Consider the following 23,205-nt stretch of genomic DNA (forward strand, 5'->3'; position numbering starts at 1 on the left):
CAATTCTCTGTCCATCTCCTCATTCCACTTCTCTCTTCAAGTTACCACTCCCCCACACCACCCAAGTATTTCTGATCATCACAGTATTCCTTTCCTAGCGGTAAGTAATATGTGTTTCACATTTGATTGAAATCGATCCAGGTGGTGACTTTGCCCCCGTAGGCACATGTCACGTATATTCCATATCTATTTAAACATATCATTCATATTTGTACACATATTTCACCTGTATGTCTAGGGAACTTCGCGCTGCAGGATACGTATTCATGCAGCTCTATGTTTATGACGTCATATCTCCACAACTAATGTCGTACAGTGATATGATTTTGCTGGTATATTCAGTGTTATATGAGAATAGTGTATGCAAGTACTGTGCATAGCTTGTTAGCAAGTGACTAAGTTCTCTCATTCCAAATACAGGAAGAATTCAGTCTGGCTATTTGCGCGTCGTGAGCTCAGCCACTTTTTCACCTCTATCTCCACTCCTTTTCTAGGTGGGTGGTTTTTAGCGGTACGTGATTCTTGCCGGCAGTAAGTGATTGTGCACTAAGTTTGGTTCAGATCGGTCCAGTAGAGGTTATAATATGAAAACCGATAAAAGAAGAGCAAGGGTACTGGAACGTAGTCAAATTAAATCAGGTGATTCTGAATGAATTAGACTGGAAAATGAGACACTACAAGTAGTAGACGAGTTTTAGTATTACGACATTAAGATCTAACTGGCGAGGGCAGACGTAGATTGAACATGAAATGTAGGCAGGCACTCGCAATAACATCGTTTCTGAAGAAGAGAAATTTGTTAACATCACATGTAAATGTAAGTCTTAGAAAATCCTTCCTGAAGGTATTTGTCTAGAGTAAAGCCTTCTACGGAAGTTAAACATGAGCGATAGGCCGTTGAGATATGAAGAGAATAGAAGCCTTAGAAAAACCTTTCTACAGAAGAAGGCTGATGAATAAATGAGCAGGTACCGCAACTAATGAGGAAGTTATAGAATTGGAGAGAGAAAAAATTTGTTGAACAATTTGAGTAAAACAAAGGATCCGTTGGTCGGACGCTTCCTGAGATATCAGTTTGGTACTGGAGGGTGATGTCGATAATAAAAATTATGGAAAGGGATAAACACAGTAAACGGAGTCCAATGGATGTAGCTTGCAGTAGCTATTCATTGGTGATGAGGTTTGCTCAGATGGGGAAATGTCGAGAGCTCCATTAAACCAAGCTTTGCAGTGAGGTCGACCTTAACAACAACAACAACAACAACAGCAACAAAACGGGAAAGTAAGGCTGTATGCCGCTTTCCCTCATAGTATACATTAAGGGCTACAGTATACTGAAAAAAAGAAAACAGAAAATATATCACGAGAGAACATTCAACTGTCACCAACAGAACGTGATTAGATGATACGTGCGAGATGCCGAGTAAATATTTCATGTGTTGCGTAGAGATCCATAATCAACATAGTTAGCAGTCTATTGATACTTTGAACAAAGAAAGATAATCAGAATTTCTGTGATCAGATAATGTGTATGTCTTTCCCTCTCTTTCCCCTGTGTGAGTGTTTCTTTATTAATTTCTGTTCTTACATTTTTAGGTATCACATTTTCAAAAGTGAAATAAAGAGTATAAAATAAGGTCGCTTTTATTCACAGTTTTGGGTCACATTTTATTTTATTTTTACGTATAACAACTTTCTTCTTTATAATCATCGCGAGGTCAGTGGAAGTAAAATAAAAATAAAAGTGGTAGGAAACCTGTGGGAAAAGAATATTAGTCAGTTACATACAAAACGAAGCTTTATTACTCTACACGAGGAAGTTACGTTGGTTGCTTGATTTGGGGGATGGGATCGTCCGTCACATCGGATTAAGAAAGGACGGGGAAGGAAGCCGGTCGTGCCCTTTCAAAGTAAGCATCCTGGCCTTTACCTGAAGCGATTCTGGGAAATCACGGAAAACCTAAGCCACGATGGCCGGACACGGGTTTAAACCGTCGTCCTACGGAAAGCGAGAACACTGTGCTAAGCACTTCGCCAACTTGCTCGATAATGTAAGTTGAAACGTAGAAGTAACTCATAAAAACATTCATACACATACACACACGCACACACACAACTGCAGTACATACTTACGTACATCCATTTTTATGGCTATAACACATTACTGGCCATTAAAATTGCTACACCACCAAGATGACGTACTACAGACGTGAAATTAAACAGACAGCAAGAAGATGCTGTGATATGCAAATGATTAGCTTTTCAGAGCATTCACACAAGGTTGGTGCCGGCGCCGACACCTACAACGTGCTGACATGAGGAAAGTTTCCAACCGATTTCTCATACATAAACAGCAGTTGACCGGCGTTGCCTGGTGAAACGTTGTTGTGATGCCTCATGTAAAGAGGACTTTGATAAAGACCGGATTGTAGCCTATCGCAGTTGCGGTTTATCGTCGAGGTCCAATACCTGTTAGCGGAGTATGGAATCGGTGGGTTCAGGAGGGTAATAAGGAACACCGTGCTGGATTCCAACTGCCTCGTATCACTAACAGTCGAGATGGCGGGCATCTTATCAGCATGGCTGTAACGGATCGTGCAGCCACGTCTCGATCCCTGAGTTAACAGATGGGGACGTTTGCAAGATAACAACCATCTGCACGAACAGTTCGACAATGTTTGCAGCAGCACGGACTATCAGCTCGGATACCATGGCTGCGGTTACCCTTGACGCTGCATCACTGACAGGAGCGCCTGCGATGGTGTACTCAACGGCGAATCTGGGTGAACGAATGGCAAAACGTCTTTTTTTGGTTGAATCCAGGTTCTGTTTACAGCATCAAGATGGTCACATCCATGTTTGACTCCATCGCGGTGAAAGCACGTTGGAAGCGCCTAATCGTCATCGCCATACTGGCGTATCAACCGGCGTGATGGTATTCGGTGCCATTGGTTACACGTCTTGGTCACGTTGAAACGTCCTCTTAGAAAAACTTATACATGAGTGTGCTTAAACTGACACAATATGTTTAGCGCAACGCAATCTGACTTTCAAAAATCTCTACAAAAGAATGGCCCTGACTAACAGTACCTTATACCTTTCACAAATCACTTACCTCACCAAAAATCTTCGTTACTCGAACTACTGCAATACAGCGAGCATCACTACTTCCAGCTAAATAAAAGATTCAAACTACGGAAGGCACTAACTACTGATAGGCACAGTTAGCAAATGAAAGATTTTAATAGAGAACAAACAACGTGTTTACCTTAATAGTCATAATATATATATATATATCAGTTCATGACATCAATTCTTACAAATTTCAAAACTCCGCCATCTCTCTCCTCACGTCGACCACTGCTGGCGGCTCACCTCCAACTGCGCAACGCTACGCGCTGTTAACAGCCAACAGCCCAACGCTACAATGGCAGACAACAATGCAAACCAGCCACAGACTGCACATGCCACAGCCAGTGATTTTCATACAGAGCGCTACGTGGCGGCGGCGTTACCAATAACACCTTTCTTACTGAAAAATTTACGACAGCAGTTTCCGCTACAGTGCCAGTCTCATATAAAAATATTTTCACAGGTTGAGAATTTGCGTTATAAATCTGTAGAAACAAAATCCTTTAAATATAATAGTGTCCAAAAAATTTTCACCAGCATAGTGATACATTCACGCATATACACACATTTCATAACTCTTATAGTACGATTCTCGGTTTCCAACATCCTTTTTCACAAACCAGAGTCCCTAACCACTACTCATTATTTCTTACCTTATTGCACATATACATATTCGTCGACACTTCTGCAATATTTCATCATAACAGATACGTAGCATAACCAAATAACTCATATAGTATCAGCTTAAACATACCTCAGCAGCATAATTCACATCGTCGTCGTAATACTAACATCATAACACCTCAGTCAACTCTCAAAATCATCGTAGCTTCCTCCAATAATTTCAAAAGCTAAAAAAAAATTCTCTGCTCATGTCAAAAGCTTCATCAACCTCAAACGTACTTTAAAAATCATGATCCCATACCAAATATGTCATTCAAAGCTCTCATAGTATCACAATGGTTCTGAAAAAATATGAACAGTTCACAAAGTACAGACAAAATGCAATTTCGTACGTGTGAAGTTATCCAACTGTGTAATTGTGTAAACATGTGTCACTAATGTAGTAGTAATATAAATGTTTGTCTCTCTCAATTAAATGATCAGATAGCTGTGTAATTTATGTGTTAGAGAAATATGGTACCGATGTGCAAAGTTGTATAAGCAAATACCATATTAGCTAGGGCTCGTTGTGCTTGCCAAACACATGGTACACAAAGTAGGCGTGTACCCCCCTGAGAATTAATGTAATTATATTCTCAGGTGTTACAGATTACAGCAATGGAATGAAATGTATCACGGAAAACCTTTGTATCATTGTACTTCAAATATCTTTAAAAATAAATGCTTTATGTACAAAATTAGTCACTCAAATACGCGTACCGTAGCGCTAAACTGTGCGTCGTGTTGTAAGATAATATCTGTGGAAGTGTCGTAGTTATCGTCCTCCGAAAGCTAAGTTCTGCAGAAGTCAATGTACCTCATGATAAACAAAAGTGAAATGCTTTGCGTATAGATATCGTAGTTACTACGCTTATTGCCGTGATGAAGTAAGTACTGTGCTGTAACGTATTGTTGTGCTACAGAAAAGGCTGTCTCATTGTAGCTATACCACAAAGTTACTACTAAAACATGTTTTCCTTTCCAGAAGAATTCAGAAAAACTGTGCAGATATAAAACAGATACACCGCAAAAGCACAATGTAAATTGTGTCACACATTAGTAGCGTAGTGATACAATCGTGTAGCTATCAAAGAAACCAAATGCTAAGTCATCTTTAATCTCACAGAAAGTACTTCAAATAAAAAATGTCTTTTCAACTAAACCAAAATGTTGCATTGAAACCTCATTAACAGTATATATTCTAAGTATGTAAGCCTTATAGTCGTTACGTAATCGTTCAACTAACAAGCAATAATGTACAAATAACACCACTGTGTCGTCTGTTCACTATAACAGTGCATTCGGAATTTCTGTTTAAAAATGTTCCCTAGGTTCTAGACTGGATACTTAACTTCAAAACATTGTTGCATGTTAACAGTTTCTCAGTGTGACAAAGCATACTAGAAATGTGAAGGGAAATGTTTCATGGCGAAGACAAAGTTAAAAAGCAGATTATATTTCAATAAACGGTTTTACAAGTGAAATGTGGTGTAAACCTTTACTCTTCCTAATACGCAGAGTTTCAACTTCAACGCAATTATCATGTGGTATACGTCGGATTCTGTAAGGTCCAGTGTAAACTAGAAAGAATTTGTGACTCGAGTGTTTCTTCTTATGTGACAATGAATGAGCTTTAATGAGAACTTTCTGACCAATATATAATTTCTTTGCATTTGCTTTACCGTGTAATTTTCTCCTTTTGTCTGCAGCAGAATTTATATTTTTAATAGCCAAATCAATTATGTCTTTGTGTCGAAGTTTACGTGTATGCGGAAAAGGTACAAGCTCTCTCTGTTCGGTGGTTCTGTATTCTTCAGTACAATAACAGGTGGTAAAGCAGTGGAGTCATGAGGCATTTCATTCAGCACGTTTTGAAATAAGTGTAAATATCAGTCCCAATGCTGATGCTGTCTGTGACAATAAAGTCTGCAAAGCTTATTGATTTCTTTCATAATCCGTTCAGACGGGTTACAATGTGGTGAGTACAATGAAATAAAAACAGATTTGATTTTATGGTTATGAAGCATGCGTGACCGAACAGCAGATCTGAATTGCGGTCCGGTATCTGAAATAACTTTACTAACGTGTCCAACTTCACGTAAGAAAATTTTAACAAAGGCGTTGGATACAGACCGTCCAGTGGCTTTACATAACGGAGTGAAAGAAACAAATTTTGAAGTAAATTCAACAGCGACTAGAACGTACGAAAATCCATTAGATGTTCTGACAAGCGGTCCCAAGAGATCAACAGCAACAAATTCTTTTAATTTAGAAGGAATGATAGGAAACAATGGAGCACGATGCGAAACAGTAGATGGTTTCGCCTTTTGACAAAGTTTATAAATAGACAATACTCTTCGAATTCTCTTTTCCATATTGTTAAGATATCAAGTCGTTCGAAGAATATGATAACATTTTCGTAGACCAAAATGTGCGTAGCGTGCAGTCTGTGATTTTCATACAGAGCGCTACGTGGCGGCGGCGTTACCAATAAAAAAAACCTAAACAGCCTACTTACAACCTCTTGTTCGTTCTGACAGCACTTTGAACAGTGGACGTTACATTTCAGATGTGTTACGACCCGTGGCTCTACCCTTCATTCTATCCCTTCGAAACCCTACATTTCAGCAGTATAATGCACGATCGCATGTTGCAGGTCCTGTACGGGCCTTTCTGGATACAGAAAATGTTCGACTGCTGCCCTGGCCAGCACATTCCAGATCTCTCACCAATTGAAAACGTCTGGTCAATGGTGGCGGAGCAACTGGCTCGTCACAATACGCCAGTCACTACTCCTGATGAAGTGTGGTATCGTGTTGAAGCTGCATGGGCAGCTGTACCTGTACACGCAATCCAAGCTCTGTTTGACTCAATGCCCTGGCGTATCAAGGCTGCTATTACGGCCAGAGGTGATTGCTCTGGGTACTGATCTCTCAAGACCTATGCACCCAAATAGCGTGAAAATGTAATCACATGTCAGTTCTAGTATAATATATTTTTCCAATGAATACCCGTTTATCGTCTGCATTTCTTCTTGGTGTAGCAATTTAATGGCCAATAGTGTATATAATGGTTAAGGCTGTAGTTGTCGGAGATCGTCTGTTCTGTAGGCAAAAACTTAACATCATCAGGTAAACGGAGGTCGTTCGGGATTGTCCCACTTCTAAAAGTTTCCGAAATGATAACTTCCTCTAGGCTGCTGGAAATGGTTCTGGTAATAACTAACCTCCTTGAAAGGCTGTGTTCTCAGATCTTAATTTTATCTTTCGAGTTTAAGTGGCACGGTAGCCATAGCAAACTGTACTGAATATATTTTGTAAAAATAACTCTTCCACTTCCGCATGTCTTCTTTATTCGTTTGGTATCTACTAAGGCAGCGAGAATACCATACTTTGAAGCTCTAATGCACACTGAAACAACGTAAGCAGCCACCTTACTGTAAGAATGGTGTATTTCTTTCTCATCTGAATTCAGCGAGCTACTTAACAGCTAGCAATGTGGGTTGAGAAAATGCCATTCCTTCCTATATTATCTCTTGCCTCTGCTGGCTACAGTTTAAAATATTATTTCCTACGCAGACAACTCCTCATAGGAGGGTTTTTTTTTTCAATCTTCAGGAGACGTACGATAACAAGTGAACGCATAACATCTCTGACAACTCATTCTGTGAGGCTTCATGGACTATTACCTATCTTGATATGGTTCATCCCGTCATAGTACTTATTCAGGTATCGAATGTGGAACTCCTACATACTCCTTTGAGCTCAGATAAGGGAACCATACGCAGCTCTACAACAGTGGACGATTTTGCTATATCTACTATTTGTCCATTCTAGTAACAAGATGACGCTAGCTGCAACCGATGTTAAAGATTTTGGAAAAACAGATTGCAAGCATAGGCTGTAAGTTCTTTGTTGAGAGGGCCGTCTGTCAAGAGGTTTATATTTCAATTTCACGAATGTATTTCATCTAATACTTCCAAAGCTACAGAATTCCAGAACATATATATCAGTACCTGTCTCATGTTGTTGCTTTTGGTTTCATTATTCAGACAATAATTTACTTGCTAAGGAAAGTACGTATTTTATATTATTTGATTTATATAGGAAGAAAAACAATTCTTTCTCTTGTTGCGTTAATTTCGTTTAAAAGTCACATATCGGTTACCAATCAGGGCCAATAATTACATTGCTCCCTACATCAAGCACACAACTTCTATTGTAGCATAATTTTCTTTCATTTAATTCCAGGTGGTCCACGAATGAAGACCTGTGTAGTATCTCAATGACTACCCACATTATGATAAATATATTTGCAGTCCTGGTTTGTGTGAATGTAGCTGAGAGACACAATTTACAATAAGAATTCGTCTGTATCCCCTAAATTTTACTATTTTCCACAACGGTTGTGCAGCTGTCGAACAAAATTATACTTTTATGTAGACAATACTACAAAGACTGCATAGCGCCATTTCATCTTACCTGCATTCCATTGTTCGTATGTCAGTGTAGTGCTACAGAGACACTATGTCATGTTTTGCAGCTCCACACGTATTATTGAAGTTGATGCTTTCCATCTTCATAACGTAATGATATCTCTTATGTCTTCTGATGGCGAAGTTGTACGATGGCCAACAATCAACAGGTGTGTACACAATTGAACATCTGCAATTAGATTCAACTCTTCCGCAAACATTGTTCCAAAATTCATTTGTTTCTCTCTTTCAGCATTGTTAATTCTAGGCAAAACATCTGCTAGAAATTTTAACTAATTTTTAGGTTTTCCTCACAGTTTGTAAAGTGTTCTAGATGTTAAACCGTTGTTCTTCATGGAATGAGCATTGAAAAATGTGATCTAGGAGCAATTCTACGAGTCATTATTGTCTGTTCATACTTCACAATAAAGAATAAAAGTTATCATAGTTTAGAATGAAACTTGATTGATTGTAAAGCGCTTTTGACACAGGGAATAAAGTATACTTTTTTCGGTTGTGTTCAACTTTACGAACGTAATTTATTGCATAGATAAGATTCTTACATAGTTTAATAAACACTGAATATTTTACAATATGTCTTCTGTTGAAAAGTGGAGTAAAACCAATTAATTAAACGGTATCATATTTCGACCTAGAGGCGGCTAGTAATATGTATCAATTGGTTCATCAGCTGTTGCATGATTTCAAAAGGAAACTGAATGAACTTCGCTTTCAGACTAATCTATTTTTTTAGATTAATTTGCTACGAATTTCTTCCAATATGACACCAACATCGCATCGAAGTACATACACATTGAAAGGGGAACAACAATACGTGGACACATCAGACATCTGAATTTTCCAAGCTAGCTTGTTTTTTAAGCCAATTGAATTAAAATATTCTGTGTGCTAAATATTTAAGTTAAAACAGTAAGTACTCAAATATGCAACCAAATTGACATTTTCTTGCTGTTTGCTATTTAAAGTCAAAGAAAATGCGCCCATAGTCGTTATTATTGTTAGACTCAAAGTATATTATGCAGAAATAACCAAGAAGCCATCATAACGTTGTCTCAGTAGTAGGAGTCGTGATGCCACTTATCGGTAGTCACAGTCACCACCAATGCCACCAATGAGGGTGCGGGTGGTGCCAATGGTAGTGGTTCCAACCGCTCCATCCCCAGTGCGGCTCTGCCACCGGATGCGCCTGCAGCACCGTGAAACACAATGCCAGCATCAGCAACACAGCCAAGGCCACCTGTTGGACAACGAAGGGTTCCTGTCAGATTCAGAGGTTGTCGTGTAGACAGTAGTAGAATCCGGTTCTACAACCAGATGCATTGAGAGGAACTTCCCTTAATTTAAATGCAAATCAAAGTACACATCGTAATAATGAGCAAACAACTGCATATGAGAAATGTAATTTCTTAACCGGTTTTGGGCACGTAGTGCCCATCTTCATAAGGTTTTACCTATGGCATTATTTGCGAGTGTCAATTGTAAGATTCATACAGCAAAATACCGTTGTCATGTCTTTCATAGAGCATGTACTAAAATGGTATAAAGAAACTAAACAACAAGTGCAGGAGTCATGTCCCGAGTTCTGGCATAATGCTGCATTTGGATTGTCTGTGCTGGAGTAGTGCTTAGAAAGAAGGATCATCAGAGTGTAAAGTTTCGTCGACAATGCGGCCCTTAGAGAAGGAGGAGATAGGGGGAGGAATTTGACTGTGTCATTTTAGTGGGACCCATGCTGGCAATTACCTTAAGTCATTTAGGGAAACCAGGGGAATCTAAATCTGGATTAATCTTTCCAGCAGATTACAGCTGTTCATCAGAGCGGGACTGGAAGCTGAAACATGTGCCTTTCGCTAGCAGATTCTCTTCCAATTTATCTGTTCTTGGATATCTGAAGATCCATCATCACAACTTTACTTCCCCTACTGGCTCTTCCCCATTTTCCCTCTGTTGTGAAGCTTCAAATCAACGCACAATCCACCGAAGAGTGAAAAATTGTCCAGGAAACAATCACCTAGGTTGAATTTAAGACTACTTGTGCAGTGCTCCTTCTTCCAGGAGTGTTAGTCGTGGCCGATTACTTGAAAACTTGTGAAAGATTGGAAAGTAGGAGATAGGTACAGTCATAAAGAAAGTTGTGAAGGAAGATCGTGACCAGCTAATACTATAGAACATTTGACTGCAAAAGTCAAATGTATGAGGTTCGAATCTCGATCCGACAAACAGTTTTAACCTCCCAGGAAGATCCACATACGCACATGCACTATTTCAGAGCAAAAATTCGTTCTTTTAAATGAGGATGGCACGACCGTTTTTTTAAATTGTCTTTTTACTGGTCTGATGTGGTCCACCTCGAATTGCTCTCCTTTTCTAACATTTTCATCTCAGAGAAGAAAATGCACCCTACATCCTCAATTATTTGTTGGATGTGTTGCAATCTCTGTCTTTCTCTACCCTTTTAATCCCCTACAGCACCCTCTAGTTTCATGAAAGTTATCCCCTGATACGTTAACAGATGTCTTATCATCCTCTCCTTTTTGTCATCGTTTTCCATATGCTGCTTTCCTCGCCGATTCTGTGGTAGACCTCCACATTCCTTACCATATCAGACCAGCTACTTCTCAACATTCTTCTGCAGCACCACATCTCAAAGGCTTAGATTATCTTCTGTTTGGTTTTCCCATGGTCCATGTCCGATTGTCATACAATGCTGTACTCCAAACACACTTTTGCAGAAATTTCTTCCTCCCGTTATGACCTCTGTTTTATACCAAGAGACTTCTCTTGGCCAGGAATGACTTTTCCGCTGGTGCTAGTTCGCTTTTTATGTCCTCTTTTCTCCGTCCGTCATAGATTATTCAACTGCGTAGGTAGCAGAATTTCTTAACTTCGTCTACTTCGCGATCCCCAATTGTAATGTTAAATTTCTTGATGCTCTCATTTCTGCTACCTCTCATTACCTTGTTCTTCAATTTATTTTCAGTCCATATCCTGTACTCATTAGACACTTCATTCAATTCATCACACTCTGCAATTCTTCTTCACTTTGACTGAGGGTAGCAATATCACCAGCGAATCTTCTTATTGCCATACTTATATCTCGAATTTTAATTCCACTCTTGAATCTTTCGCTTCTTCGACGTGTTGATTGAAGAGTGGTGGTGAAAGACGGCATTCCCGTCTTACACCCTTTTTAATCCGAGCACTTCGTTCTTTATCTTCCACTGCAATTGATCCCTCTTGGCTCTTGTACATAATGTGTATCACCCATCTTTCCCTACAGATTACGTGTTTCCAACAGTTGGAGACAAGTGCTATGGAGTATAATCTGCTGTTGCCTTAGTTTCTAATGAAAACGATTGAATGATAATGAAATGATTGTAAGCGACGCAGGACGTCCAAATGTCGTGGAAGAAGGTGAAAGATGTGTGGTGCTACAATCAGGATCGTGTAACCCTTGGGATTCTCTAGTGTTTTAGTGCAAGCAGTCACAAATGGGTCTCACAACCATGCCCCTATATCTACTTCCTTGTTTATCCAAGAACGTCGTGGATCGTATGCACAGAGTACGGAAATATCGGAACTAAAGCGTGGAAAGATAACGACAATTGGTTTAGTCAAATGTTAAACGTTTTCAGCTACGAGAATATAACTAACACTGCACCGTCAGGATTCATGTCGGTAACAATGTTTACTGAAGCCCGCAATAGGTTTGTTGCGTATTTATGATATCACATTTTGGTATTCGCAGCTGTGGTTGTTACAAAAGTCCGTGTGCATTTTGACAATTCTGTTGCTCATGTGTTGCATCCACCGCTGTTGTCTTCATACCCAAGAAGTTGTATGCCATTTCTGCTGAACGTAACTTTCAAGTCTACAAAGGCTATCTCAGAGTTAACGAATAAACTAAAACTTATCTAGAGCAGTTAGTCATACTTGGCTTTTGAATACGAGGGTGGTTTGGAAAGTAACTGTTGTTCTGTCGTGGCGTTAGAACCCTAAAGAGCCAAAAACACTGGTACATCTGCCTAACGTCGGGTAGGGCCCCTGCGAGAACTCAAAAGTGTCGCATGACGATGTGGCTTGAACTCGATCAATGTCTGAAATAATGCTGAACGGAATTGACACCATGAGTCCTGCAGGGCTGTCCATAAATCCGTAAGAGTACGACAGGTTGGAAATCTATTCTGAATAGGACGTTGCAAGGCATCCAGGGTACACTCAATAATGTTCGTGTTTGGGGAGTTTGGTGGCCAGCCGAACTGCCAAAACTCACACGAGTGTTCGTGCAGCCACTTTGTAACAATTCTGGACGTGTGGGGTGTCGCATTGTCCTGCTGGAACTCCCTAAGTCCGTCGGAATGGACAATGGGAACAAGTAATTCGACAGGTACGTGCCACCTGTCAGAGTCGTATCAAGACATATCAGGAGCATATCACTCTAACTGCACGGCCTCCAAGAGCTTGAGCAGTCCTCTTCTGACATGAGGTAGTCTCCATACCCGTTGAAGCCACTCTTTCATAGAATTGTAATGAAATATTTATTTTTATTTAATTGGAGATCTTTAGATGAGTTATAATGTCAATTTTTGTTCGAAATCTATAATACAATAATATGTATTTTTGGAGGAAGCTAAACGCTTCAGAATAAGAAGCAGTTGTGAAAATTTATTTACGGCGAATAAAGGGCTTGCGAATAAACAATTTACGACGATGTCAAGCTACATTACGTCCACTGTTACTGTTTCAATAGATTTTATGTAGTTTGTGACCTGTTCTCCCAACATTAAATAAAAATAAACAGAAAACGACCCACGAAATCAAAGACATCTTCACCCAACAAACTAATAAACTAAAATTTAGCACCCACAAAAGACTACAAATGAAAGAGGAGCTACAATTCTCGTACAACGTGGGGCACGAAGATAATTAAGACGTAAAGATTCAAAGGTCGCAAGAAACATCAATACTACGTAATTATCAAGAATTCAACTGATCAAATTTCAAGACGAGATCCTACGTAATGAAGACAATATATGGTAATTATCAGTTGTTAAACTTATCATTAACTGTGAAATATTTACCACGTGTGATATTTTATGTGTGACTGTTCTGTTACAAATAACTAACATGTGTTCTCTTATGACCCTGCTATGTTTGCTGATAAAAATTTGTGAAGTTCATGTGTCTGTGACAAGAATATTCATACGAGTCACGTGCTGATCGTTAAGGCATGACAGATGATCTACCATCAGCAAAAAGGTTAACACTGATAACGGTGACACCGTCTTAACTGTTTTTGCATCTCGATGTTTACTGGATCAGTATGTTGTTGTTGTTGTTGCAGTCTTCAGTCCTGAGACTGATTTGATGCAGCTCTCCATGCTATTCTATCCAGTATACCCGTAGGGTAACTAGTGTAAAAAAGGGGAAAGTTTTTTCTAGATTAACAGTGATTTGCCAAGTGATAATAGTATATGTATGTGTACCTATAATGTGTGGCTATTGGTTTTACCCAATAACTGTGATTAGCTAGATTATTTAGGACATGGATAAGACAGGTAAGTGTATGATAGATGACAAGACAGCTGGAATGGGATAAGTTGAGATTATTGCTGACAATAATGAGACAGAAACGGAACAAATTCCGATACCCTTAATAATGTCTGCATATAATAGTGAGCCGCATTATTCAACTAATGATCAGATGAGTTTAGAACAACCCAATGTGAATTCTGAAGTAGCTGGTTACCAGTTAGATCGAGTAGATGATGGTATGATTCCTAAATGAACTGATAACGCAGATAATTCGGAGGTAATCAGTAATTAGCAAACTAACCTTAATGCGTTAACGTTAATTTTAATGAAGTTAGCAGAGAATGAAAAACGGGAAAGACAGAAAGAACGAGAGAAGGATGTACAGAGAAAACAGGGTAACGAGAAAAGGAAGAGTGGAGAAAACAGAAAGATAAGGAGAGGGATGAACAAGATAAGATAATCTTTTACGATCTAGCACTTATGAACCGAAGGTTAGGTAATATTAATAAAAAATATGAAAATTTGCCTGACGTAGTAAGTCAATTAACTATATCAGTAGTCGAGGTACAACGAAACGATCTAGTCTAAGTAAAACTATAGAGTTATTGACTGATAGAATCGACGATATAGGGTTAACTAATCAGAAGTAGATTGAAGAATAATTATCTAAGCAAGCTCAGAAGTGAGAAGAAAAGGCTTGTGATGGGTTGGAGGCAGACGATGTCGATCAATTTCAAGAGGAATTTTATAAGATTAAAGACAAAGTAATTTCAGAACTACCTAAGCGGCAGAAGGAAATTAATAAAAAGGTAGACTCCTTGGTAGACGAAACATCTACATTCCTGGAAATGGAAAAAAGAACACATTGACACCGGTGTGTCAGACCCACCATACTTGCTCCGGACACTGCGAGAGGGCTGTACAAGCAATGATCACACGCACGGCACAGCGGACACACCAGGAACCGCGGTGTTGGCCGTCGAATGGCGCTAGCTGCGCAGCATTTGTGCACCGCCGCCGTCAGTGTCAGCCAGTTTGCCGTGGCATACGGAGCTCCATCGCAGTCTTTAACACTGGTAGCATGCCGCGACAGCGTGGACGTGAATCGTATGTGCAGTTGACGGACTTTGAGCGAGGGCGTATAGTGGGCATGCGGGAGGCCGGGTGGACGTACCGCCGAATTGCTCAACACGTGGGGCGTGAGGTCTCCACAGTACATCGATGTTGTCGCCAGTAGTCGGCGGAAGGTGCACGTGCCCGTCGACCTGGGACCGGACCGCAGCAACGCACGGATGCACGCCAAGACCGTAGGATCCTACGCAGTGCCGTAGGGGTCCGCACCGCCACTTCCCAGCAAATTAGGGACACTGTTGCTCCTGGGGTATCGGCGAGGACCATTCGCAACCGTCTGCATGAAGTTGGGCTACGGTCCCGCACACCGTTAGGCCGTCTTCCGCTCACGCCCCAACATCGTGCAGTCCGCCACCAGTGGTGTCGCGACAGGCGTGAATGGAGGGACGAATGGAGACGTGTCGTCTTCAGCGATGAGAGTCGCTTCTGCCTTGGTGCCAATGATGGTCGTATGCGTGTTTGGCGCCGTGCAGGTGAGCGCCACAATCAGGACTGCATACGACCGAGGCACACAGGGCCAACACCCGGCATCATGGTGTGCGGAGCGATCTCCTACACTGGCCGTAAACCTTTGGTGATCGTCGAGGGGACACTGAATAGTGAACGATACATCCAAACCGTCATCGAACCCATCATTCTACCATTCCTAGACCGGCAAGGGAACTTGCTGTTCCAACAGGACAATGCACGTCCGCATGTATCCTGTGCCACCCAACGTGCTCTAGAAGGTCTAAGTCAACTACCCTGGCCAGCAAGATCTCCGGATCTGTCCCCCATTGAGCATGTTTGGGACTGGATGAAGTGTCGTCTCACGCGGTCTGCACGTCCAGCACGAACGCTGGTCCAACTGAGGCGCCAGGTGGAAATTGCATGGCAAGCCGTTCCACAGGACTACATCCAGCATCTGTACGATCGTCTCCATGGGAGAATAGCAGCGTGCATTGCTGCGGAAGGTGGATATACACTGTACTAGTGCCGACATTGTGCATGCTCTGTTGCCTGTGTCTATGTGTCTGTGGTTCTGTCAGTGTGATCATGTGATGTATCTGACCCCAGGAATGTGTCAATAAAGTTTCCCCTTCCTGGGACAATGAATTCACGGTGTTCTTCTTTCAATTTCCAGGAGTGTATTAGAAGCGAAATGGGTGTTAGCTATAGAAACAGAAAGAACAATATTAATGATTCAGAGGGGTCTTGTGAATCAGCTAAAGGGAAAAGTAATAGTCATTGCGTAGAAAATGATTCAATACATAGTTGTCCAGCATTATGTGTCCTAAAAGTAGAACAAAATATTATTAAGAACTGACAGTTTCAAACGCACTCTTCGGAAAAAGATTATCCCCTCCCAGGAATCTTTATTAAAAGCTTTAGGAATATATTTCCAAGAACATGGAACGAATGACACAAAATTCGATTTGTGATTTCTCGTATTATAGGAGAGGCAGCTTTGCGGGAAAATGACACTGCTGATTTCTGAAATTCTTTTGAGGAGTTTGAGTGTAAATTCATTGATAAATTATGGTCGTTTAGTAAACAAGACAAATTACGTAAAGAAGTTTATAATCCAGAATATTGGGATCCTAAAAAGAATACTTCAAGAAAATACTTTGAGAAATATGTTAATAAAACTAGATAAGGTAATGCATCTAGAGAGGTCATTCGTATTATAAAAGCAAAAGTACCCACTGAAATTAAGAAGACTTAATTTATACACCAGATACTGACTTGGAATATTTTCTGTGTGTAATAGATTTTATTGATCTTGTACAGGAAAATATGAAACTGTTTAGCAAAAATGGGAATGTGTGATGGTTCGGAAGGGAATCAGTATGTCGTACCAGTGGGAATGACTATCACGGATTTTACGGAAACAGAGGGAAGAGAATTAGAAATGGGAGCGATTATGATAACGGAAATGGGTGTAATAGTTCCAGAATGACTTTTTCACTCTGCAGCGGAGAGTGCGCTGATATGAAACTTCCTGACAGATTAAAACTGTGTGCCGGACCGAGACTCGAACTCGGGACCTTTGCCTTTCGCGGGCAAGTGCTCTACAAATTGAGCTACCCAAGCACGGCTCACGCGCCGTCCGGAAATCTTTGTGAACTGCATCAGAAATGATAGTAGTCAACGTCAACCTAATTATGTACCACATAATGATAATAGTAGTCGTAAGAGAAAATATAATAATAACAAATATAACTAAAATTTAGCACCCACGAAAGACTACAAAAAGGATATGGAGTCCCACAGTACACGGCCATCCGCTGAATTCAATTTGAAACAAGACTCGTCCGATCAGCCAACTTATTTTCTGTCACCAACATGCCACTGTCGGTGTTGGCGGGACCAGGCGAGGCGTAAAGCTTTGTGTCGTGCAGACATCAAGGGAAATCGAGTGGGCCTTCAGCTCCGAAAGCCCATATTGATGCTGTTTAGTTTAATGGTTCGCACATTGACACTTGTTGACGGCCCAAGACTAAAATCTGCACCAGTCTGAGGAAGGGTTGCACTTCTGTCACGCTGAACGCTTCTCTTTAGTCGTCGCCTGGCCGGTTCTCGAAGGGTCTATTTTCCCATCGCAGCGATGTCGGAGATTTGATGTTTTACCGGATTCCTGATATGCACAGTTCTCTCGTGAAATGATTGTACGGGAAAATCCCCACCTCATCACTACCTCGGAGATGTTTTGTCCCATCGCTCATGCGCCGACTGTAACACATCGTTCAGACTCGCTCAAATCTTGATAACGTGCAATAGGTGAATTGCCTCTCTGTCACGAATGACTGGTTTTCAACGCCACTCTTCTCACTCGTGGAAATCATCAGTACTTGGCGGTCCAAGAGTATTCGAACAGAAGTTTGTATAACTTCTGTATAACAGTTTATAACACTCCAGGGACATAAAGAAAAAAAAATACGTTTTGGCTCAGTCTCTCTGTCTTTAAATCGTGAAAAACTGAGGTGGGTCTGCATTTGGCAAGAAACGTAAGCAAGCAAACACGGGCCTACAGATTGGTGTGGTTCCGAGGGTCACAGCCAACACCCAGTAGGCACAAAAAGTTCTTATATGAACTGAAAGTGGAGGGGGGAGAAAGGAAATGGAACGAATGACAATGGCTGCATCGGTACTTCATGCGGAATCAGCGACGAGTGAAAATGTGTGCCCAACGAGGAGCTGCACCCAAGGTCTCCTGCGTACTAAATAGATGCGTTAAACACTACGCCAGCCGGACACATAGTTGATCGAATCTGAACAGGCTATATCTGCACATAGCTCGGTTGACGCACTCCCACCTATGGCCACTTCCACAAAGGTGAAAACCGCATAGCTTCTGGGCAAACACTCCATTATTATGAGTGTTGTAGAAGGGACAGGGTGGAGGAAAATTCCCACTGCCTTAATTGTGAGTTTTCGATTAAGGGAAAATACCCCGATAGACAAAATGTAGCTGGTCAGACGAGTATGTCGAGCGGGTGGTGTCCTCTTGGGTGGGGGGGGGGGGGGGGGGCGGAGCGAAAGCAACTCAACCGGAAAGCCAAATAAAAGGGCCAGACGAATGTACCCGATGACAACATGGGAACGGGCAAACCTTCTACAGACAATGACAATTGCCTCCAGGAACATCTGGAGCATAAAAAAAGATATAGTAAACTAAATTAAGTAATTGACATATTTGTGGTGTCAGAAACGAAGAAGAAAGAAAAGTTTCACACGAGGCAGGAGACTACGTATTCTTGAACTCTGAGGTAGAAAACGATTAAAGAGAGTTACATCTGGAGAAGATAAAATATTACATAAGTGATTAACGCGAAGGGTCTTAGTATATGGAGGATCAGTGACAAAATAATAACTCTGAAATTTAAAACTAGAAAGTAGCATTGGAAAGTAGCTGGAGAGTATGCACCAACAATGAGACAAAAAGTAGAAACAGAGATGTTATATAGCCAAATATGGAACGTCGAAGGATGTGATAATAGCCAGCCCTTTAAAAAAGCAAGTTTTGGTTTAGAAATTATACTTTCTGTCACTGGGCCACATGGAGAGCAAATTTTGAACTGGAACGGACACCAGCGTCTTGATTTCAGCACATACGTTTAAGATTTATTAAAACATGCAGATTCCCATAACAGAAGCCAGAACTGGGATGTGTTTCTGTTACAGAATACACAATAACTAAGGAGGAAGTTTAACAACAACAACGTGATACAAGAGTATTTACAGGGCCTGAAGGTGATGCAGAACGTTTTTCACTGGGATCCTAGATTAAGCGTCCTAGGAGATTCGTGATGAAAAAATAAACAAACAAGGAAAATAACAGACCAATTTTTGACCCAGAAAAATCTGGATTGTACATGTTTATCAAATGAGAATGGAGAATTATGTCAGATGTTCAACATGGGATTAATAAAAGGAGTGGAATAAGTTAAAGGAAACGTTAATTATGAATACCAGGGGAAAACTTTGGACACGAAAACTATGGAAAAATGATGAATTCAATTAAGCTTTAATAGAAAAAGGAAACTGGGTCAGCCTTGGATTCTGACTTGGATTAACACGAAGAGAGTCGAAGACCTGATACAGTATAAAAAGCAAAGAGCGGTAGTTTGTGAACTTACTAGACGGAGATATTTGGAAAGTAATTTATGATAAAATAGAATGTAATTTTACTCGATATAAAGAGCTTGGATTCAGTGTCAAAAATCAGCGTAGTGAAATCAGCGACAAAGGAAAGAGTGATATAGCTCGTTGAAGGGCCTGGTTACACCATTATAAACAGCCTTTGCCAAGTAAGATGCACCTTAGTTCACAGATCATGTGAATATTGAAGAATACCGTACAATCAGATGAAGGGCTTGGGAATTATTTTAAAGGAGACCAGGAACAAGAGAGCTGTAAAGAGAGATGGAATAAATCTGTAAAATGAAAAAAAATGTCGATATTAAATGGAAACGGAGGATTGTGCAGTTCCTGAATGATATTTAGTATCTGATGAAAATGCTAGACGAACGGGGGTATTATAATTATATATAAGAAACGAGATGAAATTGTAGGAGAATATTTTTTAAATTGTGCTTATAAAAGCTATTCATCTGTCATGAAAATGATACCCCAGCCACCAACACAAACATTTTTACGAAAGGGACAAGGCGTGTTATGTAAAGGCTGATGCATTTGTTCTAAAACAACCGACAGGAAAGAGAACAATAAACCACTATTTCTGCACTTCCCAGATTATGAGTAGACCTATGACTAGATGCCCCTAAATTTATTGAATGTTGTTAAACAAAATCTTAGAAGGGAGCATTTCTAAATACCACAAGAGGATGCAGAAGTAAAGCAACAAACTTATAAACATTATTTTAGCAAATAGTGAATGCGCTTTACAAAAAAAAAAAAAAAAAAAATTGTGGTTAAACTGAGTATTGTTTTACAAACTTATCGAATGTATATATTCATTGTAAATAAAACAAAAGAAAGGCAGTGATAGGGAAACAAATAAGAAGAGTTAAAAGAGTGATAAGGGGTAAGATAATAGAACAGGTAAATTCTTTCAAATATTTCGTGGCAGATATATCACAATACAAAACCAGTTCAGACGTGGTTCAAAATATGAAGAGGGATAACACTATAAATGGCTGACACTGGTATTCCATATAATCTAGACACGTTCAAGTGACTGTAAGAAAGTGTTTATATTGAGTTAAGGTATTGTGTGATTAATACGTAGGAACTGCAATATTTTTTGTTACAGTGATCTCCATCAACATATCTGGCAGACCAACGGAAGCTTAGTGACAATTTCATTTTTCAAACCACGGAAGCTCCACTGCACTTCCACAAAACAGTCCATGAGTTCCCCGGACCTGGTACAATATGGTTGATCACATCAAAGACACTGTTTTCACACCTGCACTGCCCCACTACATCGCAGACTTAGGGTTACGTATTAGGGCAGCTGTGACATTGATGTCGATACTTTAGGTGTATTGCAGGCAGAAGCAGGCAGAACTGAGCTACACAACTGCTAACGGTTCGGATAACGAAGATTTGTAAACATTGCACAGATACCTCCTAGAGCTGCTGTTTTCATGCATACAATCACGTAGTACCTAACCTCTAATCAAACGTCTTTTACAATCACTGGAAAGTGTCTAGAGCAGAGTGCATAAGCAGGCACCTTCACAGAAATATGAGGAAACATACGCACGCTATGATGGCTAAGCGTGCCTTAAATACGGCAGTGAAAAATGTAATCTAAGACAAGGAGAGTAGAAAGGAACTGAAACAGCACAGATGATGTACCTGAGGTTAGTTCTTGGATTAACATTAAGAGACATATCCGAAGTCAAAAGTTAAAACAGCAACTAGACGTGAAACCGACATGACAGGCAGTACCAAATAAGAATGGTATGACTACATCAAAACATGTCACGTGAGTGCCTTCCACGACCCACTCCTTGAAATGATGATGAAAAATGAATTGAACAAACAATTCTGGTGTTAAGACTACCTTCTTATTATGAAATTTGTTACAACTCATTTGCCGGCCGCGATGGTCTCGCGGTTCTAGGCGCGCAGTCCGGAACCGTGCGACTGCTACGGTCGCAGGTTCGAATCCTGCCTCGGGCATGGATGTGTGTGATGTACATAGGTTTAGGTTTAAGTAGTTCTAAGTTCTAGGGGACTGATGACCACAGCAGTTGAGTCCCATAGTGCTCAGAGCCATTTGAACCATTTTTTTACAACTCACTTAGCAAAGTATTCGTGTTACAAACACAGCAGTATATGAAAAAATAGGAAAACAAATAATTTTTATATAAATATTTGCTAATTTTTTAGAAGTAAAGCGCAAGTGCGTCTCTCTATCCGAGGGGGAACATAAAAACTGTCAGGACACAAATGAAAACTGACGTCCACTGGAGATGTCATTCGTATATAAGACGAAACTCTTTTAGGAATTTAGATGACGATATTGCAGCATTAAAAAGGTAATTTTTTGCTGGCGAATGTAAAGGTCCCTTAATTATGTTACAGAGAACTATTAATTTTTGTTGCGCATTTCCATGCAAAGAGAATGTACTGTAATGTAAGACAAAATGAACAAACTCTCTAATTCGTACTACATAGTAGTTTTCGTAGTAGCAAGAAAATGTAGATCATAGGCTGTGTATACTTGAAACACATGCTAATATTTCTGAATGCGTTACGAGACGAATTCAGAAACGATTCTGGTTGGGAACGTCTCACATTGAGAGAACAACAGGCGATGAATGCTCACCAGCTGCATGCTCATCTTGCCGCCGTCGCTACGTTCTCGTACGCCAACCGCAACGGAAGTTTCTGAGCAGTGCAGGCCTAGCCCACCTAATATATTGGCAGCTCTTGAGGAAGCTATTAGATGAGGGCAATAATAACATCGTTATGATAGTGGTAAACACTGCAGACGCACATAGCTTGACTTTATGACATCAGGCCCGTTACCACTGTCCGACGTATACTACAAGCTGGAACTGCTACTTCCGCAGACGTGTACGTTGATATGTGTCTCACCCTCGGGTCGTACGTTTAATTTCGCTTTGAGGCAGTGTCGAAATCTTAGTAATCGTATACATCGATTTTTTGTGTTAGAATTTTGGTGTGTTTCATTGTATGTTTAACATTCTCCTCCAACTCCTGACATCAAATGCCTGTGTTACTAAAATCAGAAATGAGTCACACGTCAGTGAACTGAATGAAAGTCAAGTTGTCTTATAGGCTTTATATTGAATATCATCTCATTATTCAGACACGTATTTCTTTGAAAATTTTTCCTCGTAGGCTTCTCAAATCTCTGGACCATTATATATGTACTTACGCTATTCTCTTTATGTATTTTACAGTGCAGGACGTTGAACTCTCTTATCAATTCTTGCTCGGTCTTCATTTTACTTCTCAAATTATTGCTGGGTTTCTTTTACCACTGCAAGTACCGGGTAATCAAAAAGTCAGTATAAATTTGAAAACTTAATAAACAACGGAATAGTGTAGATAGAGAGGTAAAAATTGACACACATTCTCGGAATGATATGGGGTATTACTAGAACCGAAAAAAGTTATCAGGCCTTTTTTCTAAGAGGAAGTGCGTGATTCTGGAATTGTAACCGCTACCATGTCGGGTGAGACATACGCCGATATGTTACAGAATCACTTCATACCCAGCCTGTTTGATAAACACCTGGTGGAACGTACGATGTTTATGCAGGATG

The 23,205-nt window shown here is 40.3% G+C and overlaps 2 long non-coding RNA genes across 3 annotated transcripts in view; both read right to left on the bottom strand.

The window, feature by feature from the left end:
• The window catches only part of LOC126267557 (uncharacterized), a 319,893-nt gene that overhangs the window by 26,287 nt on the left and 270,401 nt on the right, over positions 1-23,205 (bottom strand). The window lies entirely within an intron of this gene.
• On the bottom strand, positions 9,231-22,322 carry LOC126267555 (uncharacterized). Its single transcript, XR_007549021.1, has 2 exons — positions 22,239-22,322; positions 9,231-9,527 (listed from the first exon to the last, which is right to left on the bottom strand). It is a non-coding gene; the product is annotated as an uncharacterized LOC126267555 (long non-coding RNA).

Source organism: Schistocerca gregaria, chromosome 4 (genome assembly GCF_023897955.1).
Source record: "Schistocerca gregaria isolate iqSchGreg1 chromosome 4, iqSchGreg1.2, whole genome shotgun sequence".
In the NCBI taxonomy this organism is placed as follows: domain Eukaryota; kingdom Metazoa; phylum Arthropoda; class Insecta; order Orthoptera; family Acrididae; genus Schistocerca; species Schistocerca gregaria.